Source organism: Papaver somniferum, chromosome 4 (genome assembly GCF_003573695.1).
Source record: "Papaver somniferum cultivar HN1 chromosome 4, ASM357369v1, whole genome shotgun sequence".
NCBI lineage: Eukaryota > Viridiplantae > Streptophyta > Magnoliopsida > Ranunculales > Papaveraceae > Papaver > Papaver somniferum.
The window spans coordinates 11885454-11899503 of record NC_039361.1 but is presented as its reverse complement, the minus strand read 5'-3'; the positions used below and the strand labels follow the sequence as shown (position 1 = coordinate 11899503).

Genomic DNA, 14050 nt, shown 5'->3' with positions numbered 1-14050 from the left:
GAAAATCTGAAAAAAGAAGAAGTAGCAGTAGGCAGTAGCCACAGACACACACACTAAGTCTTGAAAATGAGAAAATCTGAAGAAAAAAAAGAACAACTAGCAGTGCATCTAGTGCTGCAGTAGTCTTGAATCTTGATCTTCTAATCCATGTCAGCAGCATTTGTGGTGTCATCAGTGTTGATAGGACCAAGTAACGCTGCAAAAAAAAAGCAGTTAGTAACTATTAGACTATATCTATTACTGCCAAACACAAGTAATAATGTAATATGTTACCTTATGCAATTTCAACATCATCATCCGGTATGTAATCAGATTAAAAATCAAGTTGTATTGGTTTCCTTAGCCAGCTTTGTGTCCAAAGCAATGCCTCAACTGTCCTTGTAGTTAAAGAGCTTCTACAAGGACTTAAGACTCGTTTTCCTATGCTAAAAGCAGACTCAGAGGCAACATAAGACACAGGAATGGCTAATATGTCCTTAGCCGTATGTCCAAGTATCTTATACTTTGTACTGTTGGTCTTCCACCAACCCACTAAGTCAAACTCCTCCTCATCATCTTCTCCTTCACCTTCTTCATACTCATCAATGAAATATTTATCCAACTCTGTTTTTCCCTCATCATCATTTGGGATTTTCTTGAACCTTACTCCTTGACATCAACTCTTTCATACGACTTGGTCCTGTCCCTGGATAGAACTACTTGACTCCTCCTCATGAACTGAATAGACATCCTTATATTCTTCAAATAGAATCTTAAAATCCAACTTAACAAGCTTCATAACAGATTCAACCTTAGAATAATTCTTCCCATACAAGAGCTCAAGAGCAAATTGTAGTCCTTTTTCTTTCTCTCTAGGATCTAACAACATGGCAAAAAAGGTTGTAGGGTTCATCTTTTCATAATCACCCCAATATTTGTTATACTTCTTAAACATTTTTCCAGCCATAGTAGCAATAAAAGGATCTTCATCTAAATTATCTCTAAACTCAACTAGTTGCTCATATATGATAACTAATTGCCATAAGAAAGTGTTTGTTGTTACCTTAGTTGAGGCTGAAAATGCAACAGTGGTATCAAAGAATACTTTCAAACATTTGACAAGGCCTCTGGCAAAGATCCAGTCCTCTTCACATGGAGCAGGTTTCCTCACTACTACCTTCTTCTTCTTCTTCTTTTGTGCCTTCTTCTTTCCTGTCACCTCAATTCTTCTTGTTCTTCTTCACTAAATTGTTCTTCTTCTTCACCAACATTAACATCAATATCAAAATCATTAGCATCAGGTAGATCTTTCTCACTCTGTTTTGGGTAATAAAACAACTGCCGATATTCCTTGTCATACCTTTCTAACCTAATAAATGCTTTTTCAAACACTTCCACAAGGCAGAAGTTCCATTTCTGGACATGTTAGCCCTATAAGTCCTTCCACAATAATTGCAAGTGGCTTATTCAACATTTCTCCGAGTGAAATGGCGCCATATTTCCATCACTGACAAGAGAAGAGACTTTTAAAAACATTGATCACAATTCAATCTTAGTCTTAGAGAAGCGATTTAATGAACCAACAATTATGTAATTTCTACACAACCACATTCATATTATCTTGTAATTTCCAAACTAAGTTAGCTTATCTATGAACACAAGTAGTTAGACCTAACTCACACGAATAAGACATAATACATGTGACCAAGAAACTTGCAAAGTAATGCAACTACTCTCTCTTACCTATGTAAAACAAGGTCAAGAAATTGCACCAAGCTCCCACAATGGATAGAACCCACAATCCAGCAATCACCTAATAGAAAGCAACAACCTTAATCAACAAGTTGATAAATACCAGAGCCAAAGCAATTTCCAAATCTGATACAAACTTGCACAAACTTTGAGACATAATTAAATCATTCTATTGAACCTAACAGAAACAATCAAGTTTCCCAAAATCAAATCTAAGCAATAAACAAAGAAGAACACATACTCCTCAACTAGATCAGTTCTTGAAACTCTACACCCAGTATTTTGGAAAAAAAATTAAAAAAAAAATGAAAAACAAAAATCCGTCAATCTCAATCACAGGCATACAAAAATTAAAAACAAATTGAACAAAAAAGATGAAACAAATCAGGTGATTAAGAAAGAAAGAAATAAGGAATTTTCAGTAAAGATTACTTACCCCGTGATTAAGATTCTAAAATTGTTCTTCTTATTTTCTTAACATCGGAAATAGAAAACAGGCAAAAATTGTAGTACAAAGAGATACGAACTCAGTTTGATGAAGAAACAAAGATTTGAGGGTTTTTTTTTACTTAACTTTGGTAGAGAATGGGTTAACAAAGAAGAAGTTCTTCTCCTTCTCAGAGAGAGGAGACGAGAAAAAAAAGAAAGAATGGGAACTGAAACCCTAACCCTATTATGTTAGTTTATATACCCCCTTTAATATAACGGCTAATACTGATCCCTTATCCCCTAAATCTAACGGTTTTTATTATTCGGGACTTTCGTCCGGTACGACACGGTACTTGTATTGGACCGTGTACCTGTACCCCCAGACCTCGGCACCTATTTTTTGGACCGATACCTATACCTTGTACCTCGGTTCGGTCCAAAACCAGGTACGGTTCCATCGGTTCCGGTTCGGACCGTCGGTCCAGATTGGTTCCTGTGCACCCTTAATACCCGGCATGCATATTGTTGATGGTGGATTTTTGACGACGGTTAAGTTCGTAAAATCGCATCGAGAATTATGTATCTCTGACCACATCAAAAACATAAGAGATTTTATCTCTATCAACCTGGTAGCCTGAGTTTGTGTACTTGATAGCTAATTCCACCGAGGAACCATAAATTCTGATATTTTACCTCTCCATTTTACCTGTTAATTCAAATCAAGTTTCCGTCCACTTCACTTAATTTTGTAAGTTATCCATCAATCTTACCAAATTCGGCCGCCTCAATTAGTTTCAGTCAGATTTCATCGTTTCTTTTTTCTTCTAGTTATCCATCATTTTAACTAAACGTCCATTGATTTTAGTCAATTTCACCCGTTATTTATCAATCTTATCCAATATCGCTCAACCTCACTCAGATTTTTCTGGATTCCATGGTTTATATAGTTACCTGTTAATTCTACCCGCTCCCTAGCATTGAGCTTGCTTGATTGACTCGAGTCTTCCAAGCGGATCTTAAAAATGACTTCTTCTTTTTTACTTTAAATCGAATACCACATCCACATAAACAATTTTTTTCTTACACATTTGTGCATTTAGTGTTTAGGTGTAGATTTTGGGCCATATATGTAGACGTTACGATGGATCTCGACTCAATATTGCTAGTTTAGGGTTCCATTATAGATTTTTAATTATAGTGTCATTGATGAAATTTATTTCGGTTCCAACCAATAGATGTATAATTTCGATGAAAATTGATTAGTGAGTGGTGAAGTATACAAAATCAAATGGAAACGAAATAAACAAGCTTTATCCAAAATGTATATAAACGAAGTATGAAATCGATGAAATGTGGATGATTCCTATAGGGGAAGGAGTTAGATTTTTTCCCTTTTTCTTTTTGAAGCACGGGAAGAAATTAGATAATTTTTTGATAGAGATCGGGATAAACTATACAAAATTGTCAAATTTCAACAATATGGATGAATTCGACAAAATGTTACCGAATGATGTAATTGAAAAGAACTAATATTGAAAATTTTCTTTTTGCCCGATAAATAAAGAAAATTACATGTAAATAACAAAACTTATTTGTCTACCTAGAGAATGTATCTTGGATTCTCCCATATTTCACACCAAAACTTGTCCCCCTGTATTCCTGGCGGTGGATCCCCGGGCTCCCTTATTTGTGTGAGACGCGAGAGAACCCCAGTACATTCTCACGGCCATTGTAGAATTATTCTGTAGATAATCATTATTCCCGAAATATATTATTAACAAGTAGATTTGACTTGTCATGTAGAAGAAAACAATGTGAACTCACCAAAAGGAAAAAAAGAGAAAAAAATATGAACTCATGGCAAAAGATACCAAGTACGATCCTTGAGATGGATACCCAACCAATAGAATACTTAAGTCTTGAATCCGACGATTGGTATGTTAATATAAGACTTCATGCGGATTACCACTCAATCGGACGACCACAACTGCAGTTTCTAGTTGAGCGGCAAAAAAAAAGAATTGGCGGACATTTTTGGCGCCAACTTTATTGGATGGTTTCAAATTTTCATTGCCCCCAAAATAATTTGATGTCAAATTCAGCTATTATAAAAATCCCTCTTGAGATCTAGAATTCCTTGTTTATTTTCCTATCTTATCTTTTGATTATCTTCTAAACCCCAACACACAAACAAATGAAATACAGACAAAAACATATGAAGCGAGATGATCATCCAAGAAAACTCCTAATCTGTTGATTCAATATATGAAGCGAGATGATCATACAAGAAAACTCTTAATCTGTCGATTCAAAATATGAAGTGAGATGATCATAGAATTGATCAACTCTTGCTGTCATTTTTCTAAGTTTTGTTTTAATTTTGGGGGTTTTCAACATACTGAGTCCGCTTTTAATGGGAAAAATCGAGAGGTTTGGTAATTAATTTGAACAATCTGACCTTAAAAGAGCAATTTTTGCGTTAAGTTAGTTCAATTGGATTTTGGATGGTATAGTAAATGAATTTATTGAAAACATGAGTACCATTTGGATCAAATAGGAAACACAGTACCATTGATATGCTGTATATACGTTTTTGATTTCTGGTTTGTGCTTGTATTTTTGTTCTTATCTCTAGTACTGATATTGGGGTTGTGTTAGAATTTTAATTTCACCGTGTTTAGTTGAAATTTTGATCAGGCATATATAATTTTTGTGTTTACTATGCATAAAACTTAGTAACTAATTGGTGATATTGTCGTAGAGGGTCAAGTATCATCTATTAAGCTTTAGTCATTTCAATAGAAATATGTAAACTTGTAATTCAGTGATGATGAATGGCATATCCGATGCTGATTATTATGACTTGAAATTGGACACCAACAATTTTATCTTGAGGTTTTGGAGTTAAATTCAACTTGAAGAGGATTACACAGTACCTAATCACAACAAATTAAGCTGGTGCAAGGATTACATACACCACTTTGTTTCTCCTTCATCATAGCTCACATGGGGAGTGATTTATGCAAACCGTAAGATAAATTCTTTTGAAGTCTCGAGATCAAAACTGAAATCTCATATGGAAACTTCAAATACTGACCTCTCTTTTGAACGGGTGCATGGTGGCTACAATTTGGTGGCTCATAGAGGTTTTACTGATGAATGATTTTTTAGTTGGTAGTCCTTACCCCTCAAAGTAAATACCAACACGAGTACTTATGTAATTGCTCTTGTTTACTTGATTTAAATATCGAGCGACCAGATACTTTTGGTACTTGCTGAGAATTAATGGGTACATGTAAAAGGCAACAAACTTTTTAGGTAGTCGGAAAGTTAGTTGCTCGACTGTTAAAGCGACTCAAATTTTGGTATCTTGCTAAGATTTTGGTCGCTTAAGCTAGATTTTCTTGTAGTGAGCTCTTATATTGAGAAGATGGTGTTCTTACAAATATTACGAAGATTCAAACACATAACAATGGAAATGATAAGTAAAAGGTGAAACTCTAATGGCTCATTTTCTCTCTTCTAGGAATGGTTTAGCTCTGTTATTTGACTGAATTCTTTTTCAACATGCTTCTCTCTTCATTATTTGAATCCTTTTATAAGCAAATATCACGGTAGAAGACAACTGGATTTACGTGCAAAATCTCTGCTAATTGATCTCTGTTTATTCTGTCTTATTCGCCTGGTTTTGGGGAGATGTCGCTGTCTTTCACGTTGTTGCTTTGTGGTCTTCTTGATTGATGTTTTGTTGTGCCTGTCATACGGTTGTTCTTCGTGCTTCTTTCTCCTTGTCGCATAATTACACTTCTCCTAGTTTCTCTCTTCTTCGTGTTATTGGTTGTCTTAGTCAAGGCGATGTTGTAATTTAGTATTGTGCGATATTTCGCCTCTACATAAAAAACTAAACAAAGGCAGTCATTCAACACCCCAACACTTCTATCCAGTGTATAACTAGCTAGCACCTAGTTCAGGAGCTGACACATCCCCGAATCTCTCACTGCTGATATCCAAAGAGGCAATAACTTCAGATGACGTTTCTCAATGAAGATCTCCTTTGAGAAATACGCCGCCGATGCCAGGATCTTTTTCGGTGCGACATGTTTAAAGGACAGTTCAAATAGTGTTCCATGAATCCGATCTTACACATGCATTAGCTTAGTCTAATTAAACATATTTTTTTTGTGCAAACCATAAAATGTATAACAAATATTATCTTACACTAAACATGCATTAGCTTAATCTAAACACGATTTGTTACACTAAAAAATATGATTATAAATAGAAGCTGGACAGAATTTTAGGACAGACGAAAATAGAATAGAGGAAAGAAATTTTAGGACAGAGGGAGTATAAGTTATGATTAGTTATGATCAACTAAATTTGACAACAAGCTTAACCCCGACGTTAAAATTGGCTGCGACGTGCACATGAAAAAGGAAAACGTAGAGTGGTTTATAGAATTTATTCAGATTACTTTTGGAACTTGGAATATAAGTGCGTACATACATAGCCTTATCACATCAGCAAAAGGAAATTAAAAAAAAAATGAAGCAGAAGCAAAGCAAAAGAAGAAGTAGCAGAAGAAAAAGCAAAAGCGGCAGTGAAGCGTAAGTCTTATAAGTTGGACGAAAGCATTGCTTTGATACTTGACATGGATTCATAGTTTTCTTCATTGGGTAGCTTCTTAATTTTTGATTTTTCTTTGAATAAGATGTTATGTGCTTCTTCGAAATGGGGACTTGTTGCGATTCTTGTATTCTCGATCCATTTCAGAACTTTCTTAAATGGACTTAATATTCGACTACGATCCTTGTCGTCCAAAATCTGATTCGAATCCAACCGAACTCATCATTATTTGGTAGTAACATGACGTACATTAGAACACAATAATATATATGAGGGAGCATCCCTCACACTGTTATATTCACGGTGTCTCACAGTTAGGACAATATTTTCCTTAATAACACACAAACGTTAAAGAATTTGAAACTAATATTTTGGAGATATATTTCTGTTATAAAGTTCTACATGTCTACCAAAAAGAAACATGTTCTGAAATATCAACACCAATGGCGGAGCCAGAACATAAATGATGGGGAGGCCACTAACTACAACTTAGAAAATTAGGACCAACTTTGCCTATTATCCTAGAGGATTTTGCCAAATGTTGGGGTGGCCATGGCCACCCACAACTTACATGTAGCTCCGCCACTGATCAACACCCACACGTATCTATGATTTTTTATTTGAATGTTCGAAAATTCTTAGATTTTCAACAACTGATTTTCAATGTACAAGATAATAATATTATACATCTCAGAACGTGCTCATTTAATTTTGGTATGTATGTAGAGTTTTGTAAGAGGAATATATCCCAAAATATTAATTTCAAATCCGTAACTATTAAAGTTTTGTTAAGAAAAATATCGTTCAAAGTGTAAGATAGTGTAAATATGAGTGCAAGTAGATCCTCCCTCAATATATTTAAGAAGGACTAATAATGTTTACTTATTTTTTACCTCAAGTTCCATGATTTCGCAGACAAGTCTAAGATCACCAATAGATAATGACAGGTGAAAAAGATATTTAATTAAGTGTATGAATATCAGTGTAATTGTTATTACAGGAGATGTCTGAACATAGCATTTATACTACACTATACACGTGCAGTTGACACAGAGTTATATATACAGACACTCTAAAGATAAGGGACACCATTACCCCCCCTCAAACTGAAGTGAAGAAGGATGAACTTGCAGTTTGTCTCTGAGATAGCCAAATCTGGGACCATGTAAGGCTTTGGTGAAGATATCAGCCACCTGTTCAAGAGTAGGAACATAAAAGACATCCAAGGCTTTAGATTGTACCAGTTCTCTTACAAAGTGAAAGTCCAGAGTAACATGCTTCATTTTACTGTGCTGAATAGGATTGAAAGCTAAAGAGATTGAGCTTATGTTGTCACAACCTAATATGGGAACTGCAGGTAGTGGGAAATGAAGATCATTGAGGATAAAGCAGACCCAAACTAGTTCAGCAGCACTATGAGCTAGAGTTCTATATTCTGCTTCAGTGCTGGATCTGGCAACTGTACTTTGCTTTCTAGAGGACCAGGAGATAGGATTTGAACCCAAAAAAATGCATTAACCACAAGTGGACTTTTTGTCATCAATATTGCCTGCCCAGTCAGCATCTGAAAAACCCAGTAAAAAAGAAGAACCTTTTGTGAATTTGATACCATACTCAATTGTGCCTTTTATATATCTGAGAATTCTTTTGACAGCTTCAAAATGAGTAGTGGTAGGATTCTGCATGAATTGGCAGACCTTATTAACAACATAACATATATTAGGTCTGGTCCATGTCAAATACTGAAGAGCTCCAACAATTGACTTGTATTCTGAAGGATCAGGAAGGAAGGAACCATCTGACTTGCTCAGTTTGACTGTTGCTGAGGCAGGAGAAGAACATGCTTTGGCCCCAGTCATATTGGTTTTCTTCAATAGATCTAGTGCATACTTGGATTGAGAAAGATGCAGATCATAGTTATCTCTCTTGACTTCTAAACCCAAGAAATAATGTATGTTTCCTAGATCCTTGATGGGAAAACTAGCTTGCAGTTTTGTGACAATATTATGCATATGATTTGAATCATTTCCAGTGAGTAAGATATCATCCACATAAACTAGGATAATTGTAATAAATGATCCAACTTTGTGAATGAACAATGAAGTATCAGCATATGAGGTAACAAAGCCAAGAGAAATAAGAGCTTGAGCAAGTTTAGCATACCATGCTCTGGGTGCTTGCTTGAGTCCATAGATGGATTTATGAAGTAGGCAGACATGATTTGGGTATTGGGGATTAATAAATCCAGGTGGTTGAGCCATAAATACCTTTTCTTGCAGATCCCCATGGAGAAAGGCATTACTTACATCAAGTTGAGTAATTGCCCATTTGAATTGAACTGCAAGAGAAAGAACAATCCTCACAGTTGTTGGTTTGGCAACAGGAGTAAATGTTTCTGTGAAGTCAAGTCCTGGTTGTTGATGAAACCCCTTTGCCACTAGTCTTGCTTTATATTTGTCCAGTGAACCATCTGCATTATATTTGATCCTGAAGACCCATTTGCAGCCAACTACATTTTGCTCAGGTGAAGAAGGCACATAAGACCAAGTACTAGCATTAAGTAAAGCTTCATGTTCCTGAAAAAGTGCTACCTTCCATTTTGGATTCTTTATTGCTTGAGAGAAGCATGTTGGAACTGGAGATGCTGTATCACTTAAGTAAGCTGTAGGCAATAAATGTTTAGTGGCAATCATAGTTTTTGGTTTAAACACACCTCTCTAAGCCCTAGTAATCATGGAATGATCATTTTGAGGAATGACTTTAGTTGTAGTATTGGGAGTGGAGGTGGTGAGAGTTGGAGGAGGAACTGACTCAGAGATTGAAGGAGTAGTAGAAGCATCACAAGTAGGGATGATGGATGAAACAGTTGCAGAAATAATATGAGATGAAAAAGTCTTGAAAGAAAAACTGGATTCATTGAATAACACATGTCTAGAGATATATACTCTGCCAGTGGTGAAGTCATAACATCTATAACCTTTGTGATAAAGACTATATCCTAGAAAGACACAGTGCTTACTTCTAGATTGTAACTTATTTGATGTATATGGTTTCATCCATGGAAAGCATGAGCAACCAAAGACTTTCAAAAAATCATAATTAGGAGACTTATGAAAGAAAATTCAAAAGGAGATATAAAGTTTAGAGCTTTTGCTGGTAATCTATTGATTAGATAATTTGCAGTTTGAAAATCCTCTACCCAAAACATGGCAGGGAGACCAGATTGAATCAAAAGAGTTCTACCAATGTCCAAAATATGTTTGTGTTTTACCTCAGCAACCCCATTTTGCTCAGGTGTATTGGGACAGGAAAAATCATGAAGAATTCCTTTTTGAGTAAGATAAGCTTTAAGAAGATTACCAGTAAATTCACCACCATTATCAGTTCTAATGCATTTAACAGACAAAGAAAAGAAGTTTTCAATTTGAGTGACAAAATTAATGAAAACTTGTCTGAAATCAGATTTATTAACTAGTGGGAAGATCCAACAATACTTGGAGTACTCATATACAACATTAGCATAGTAGTATGAGCCTGAAAGAGAACTGACATGACAGGGACCCCATAAGTCCATATGAAGAAGCTCTAAAGGTTGAGCAGCAACAGTATTAGAAAGACTAAAAGGAAGTTTGTGCATTCTTCCAAGTTTACAGTCATTACAAAATAAAGGTGTGCTAGAGACTTTTGGTAGTTGTAATTTATGACACAGTCTTTGCAAGGTTTGAGAAGATGGATGTCCAAGTCTTTTGTGTAGAATATCTCTGGTGATGAGAGAACTGGAGTATTCAGCAGGAGCAGTGGGTGAATTGAATTGAATAGGGTAAAGAACATTTTTATGTGGCCCTTGCAAAAGGATCCTCTGAGAGGTCAAGTCCTTCACATAAAAAACAAAAGAATCAAAAGTTAAAGAGCAGTGGTTGTCTGTTGTAAATTTGTGAACTGACAAAAGGTTTTGAGAGTATTTTGGCACAACTAAAATGTTATTGAGAGTAAAGGAATGATCATTCACATGTTTTAATGAGTGGACAATGTGAGAGATGTGCATACCTTGGCCACTAGCTGTTGAAATCATCTCAGCACCTTCATAAGGAGAAGAAGTAGTCAGATTAGCATCATTAGAGGTGATGTGATTGTTAGCTCCACTATCTTCATACCAGGGAGAATCATCAAAAATATCTGCAGCTGCTAACATTGCCTGAAGATTTGCTGGTGGAGGTTTGCCTTGATAGGAGAAATTGAGACTTTGGTGACATTCAGTAGCATCATGATTCTTGCCTTTGCAGATTTGACAAGGTTCAATTTCAGAAGTATTGCCTCTTCCATAGGAAGGTCTTGAGAAAAAATTAGGATTTGGATGTCGACCACCTCGACCTCTTGATCCACCTCTATGAAAAACTGAGTTTGAGTATCAAGGTATGGAATTGTAACTAGAGTTAGGCTTGAACTGCTGATAATGTTGAGCCGCAAAAGCTTTGGCTTCAGAATCAGTTTTGGTATTGGTTACAACAATTTCTTCATTCATAAGTAGATTGAACAGTTCCTTGATTGATACTGGCGGATTACGAATTCTAATTGAAGTAGCAAAAGAATGATACTCTAGAGGCAAGCCAGATAAAATAGTTACCACCATTTCAGTGTCTGAAATTTGAGATCCTGCAGCTGCAAGTTGATCTTGAAGGCTTTTAATCTCCATTAGATATTTTGATACAGAACTATTCATTTTGAGAGATTGAAGCTTGGTACGAATATGAATCACATGAGTTGCAGAAGTATGAGCAAATCTTTCTTGAATGCTGAGCCACAATCCTCTAGAAGTAGCAGCACCAGCAACATAACCAATAGTTGAATCAGAGATTGTTGATTGAATCCAAAGAAGAAGAGTTGTATCTTTAGCAATCCAATCTTGATATTCAGTGAGTTGAGCTCTTGTGGTTCCTTGATCAGGACATGGAAAAGAACCATCAATAAACTTTTCAACCTGGAATTTCTTGAAAAGTGGTAAAATTAAAGCTTTCCAGGTGATGAAATTATCATCCTTGAGTTTCAAAGGGATTATATGAGCAATAGTATTGAGCGGAAGTGTGGAAATTCGAATTATAGGTCTTTGATCCATTGAAAGAAATCAAGATTTGAGATAAAATTGAAAAACCGAAGACAAGATTTGAACAAACAACGAAAGTGAATGAAGATAGAAGCTAGTATGATGAACAAATTTGATCAAGAATTTGATGAAATCTTGATAGAGGAATCGAATTTGAAAGAAAAGGAAAAATAGATCTAAAAATTTTTTTGCAGGAAGTGAAGAATCAAAGAATACCAAAGAAAAAATAATCTCCACCCAAGAGAGTATCTGTGAATCAGTGTTGCAAGAGAAAAAGAACACAGAATTTTGTTGAAGATGAAGAAAAAATCACCATTGAAGGATCAAAAGCTTAACCTGCTCTTGGTACCATAATGACAGGTGAAAAAGATATTTCATTAAGTGTATGAATATCAGTGTAATTGTTATTACAGGAGATGTCTGAACATAGCATTTATACTACACTATACACGTGCAGTTGACACAGAGTTATATATACAAACACTCTAAAGATAAGGGAAACCATTAATAGATGGTTGTGAATTACCCAACAAGAATTTTTCATTTTCATTGAGCCACACAGATTCAATTTTCGACAGGGATGAGATCAAAAGTTTTTCGGCTTTGGCTGCTGCATGTGGATTCATAGCACGACCCACTATAGGTCCTAGTACAGTGTTTAGACATAAGGTAACTTCGATACACAACGTGAACATCATAAGCATACGACTGAAGAAATGGCATGTGTTCATGTCACACTGCATACGTTATAAAGTTGAGAAATTGGCGACCAAATGAGGGCTAAAATACCTGCACCACGGCGTAAATTAGAATGATGTCAATCTAAGACTGAGTCAATCTTAGCTCTCTTGCATAGATCACTTGGATACCTTAGAAATGGACAACACAAAATGTGAAACGACTAAGATTTAATATATTAGGTTTTTTTCTAGACGGTCGTTTTTCAACTTACCAGTGATCAGCGACAGCAGGAAACACACAAGCAAGATATCTCAGAATTGCAGGACTACAACATACCAAAGGAAACATTTATAAGCAACGAAAACATGATTATTGTTCTTCGACTAATACAATTTGTGCTTTATATTTTAAATTAAATTAATTGTCGAAAATGAAACAGAGTTAGTTACCTCTCAAACAGCTTAAACCTGCCATCATATATAGCTGGAACTTGACCCAGAGGGTTTATTGCTGGAAAATTATCGTACCCATGATTAACAAAAAAGTATATGTACTGACAACATTATGTACTAAGATGAAAAAAACGTAAACGCCAAGAGAAATTTCATAGATCAACCTCTGTATTCTGGCAAATGATTCTCCCGCTTGGCTAAATCTACATTGACCTCCTCGAAATCGATCCCATTTGCACTATAACATAAAACAGGGCCCGAGTTAATTAAAATACACATGTTTCGCCATATATCTGAACTCCACTATCTTTAGGTACGTACATAGAGAACCACCAAGTGGTCTGATAGTTTTCTGGGAACTACTGGACTACCCTATCAAAAACAAAAAAAGGTACGTACGTAATTTAGTAACGAGAGAGAGAGAGAGAAATTACTCGCAGAAGATGACAACGGCTCTGCAAGGTTGGGACATTCGATCACTGTATATTTTGAGATTCATCTTTCAAGCAAGTTTGTGTTCTTCACCCAAATCTCAGCTGAATTCGCACTTTAGAACGAGAAAATAGTAACGGTACCTAGTATAACAGCAATAAGCAAAAGAAACAAAACTAAGAAAGATATGGGAGGGTTTTGACTCGAGGGTCGTCGAGAGAAGCCAAACAACAGAGAGGATTATATTTGTACAGCAGAAGAAACTAGCTTGTTATAATTAGAACAAGTAAGCATTTAACTATAAATGAATTTACAGTTAACATAAGCTTTAACCATATATAGCAAAAGAAACTAGCTTCCCTCTTTCAAATACAAGTAATGTTGTTTAAATCGGGACCAACAAGAAACCAGCTTCTCTAGCGATTAATATGAGGAAAACGTTATAAAATGATTTTCGGATTATTATAGTAAAAGAGAATGTACCAAATAAAGTAACCGGATATTATACCTCTCTTCTCCACTTCAATGACTGTTTTTCCCGTATATTCTCTGGAAACAAATCTTCCTAAATCTTTGATTCTTCAAAATTGTACTCTAA

At 35.6% G+C, this 14050-nt stretch overlaps 1 pseudogene; it reads right to left on the bottom strand.

The window, feature by feature from the left end:
* Nucleotides 1-6774: 6774 nt before the first annotated feature.
* Nucleotides 6775-13519, bottom strand: LOC113273535 (annotated as a pseudogene).
* Nucleotides 13520-14050: the final 531 nt, after the last annotated feature.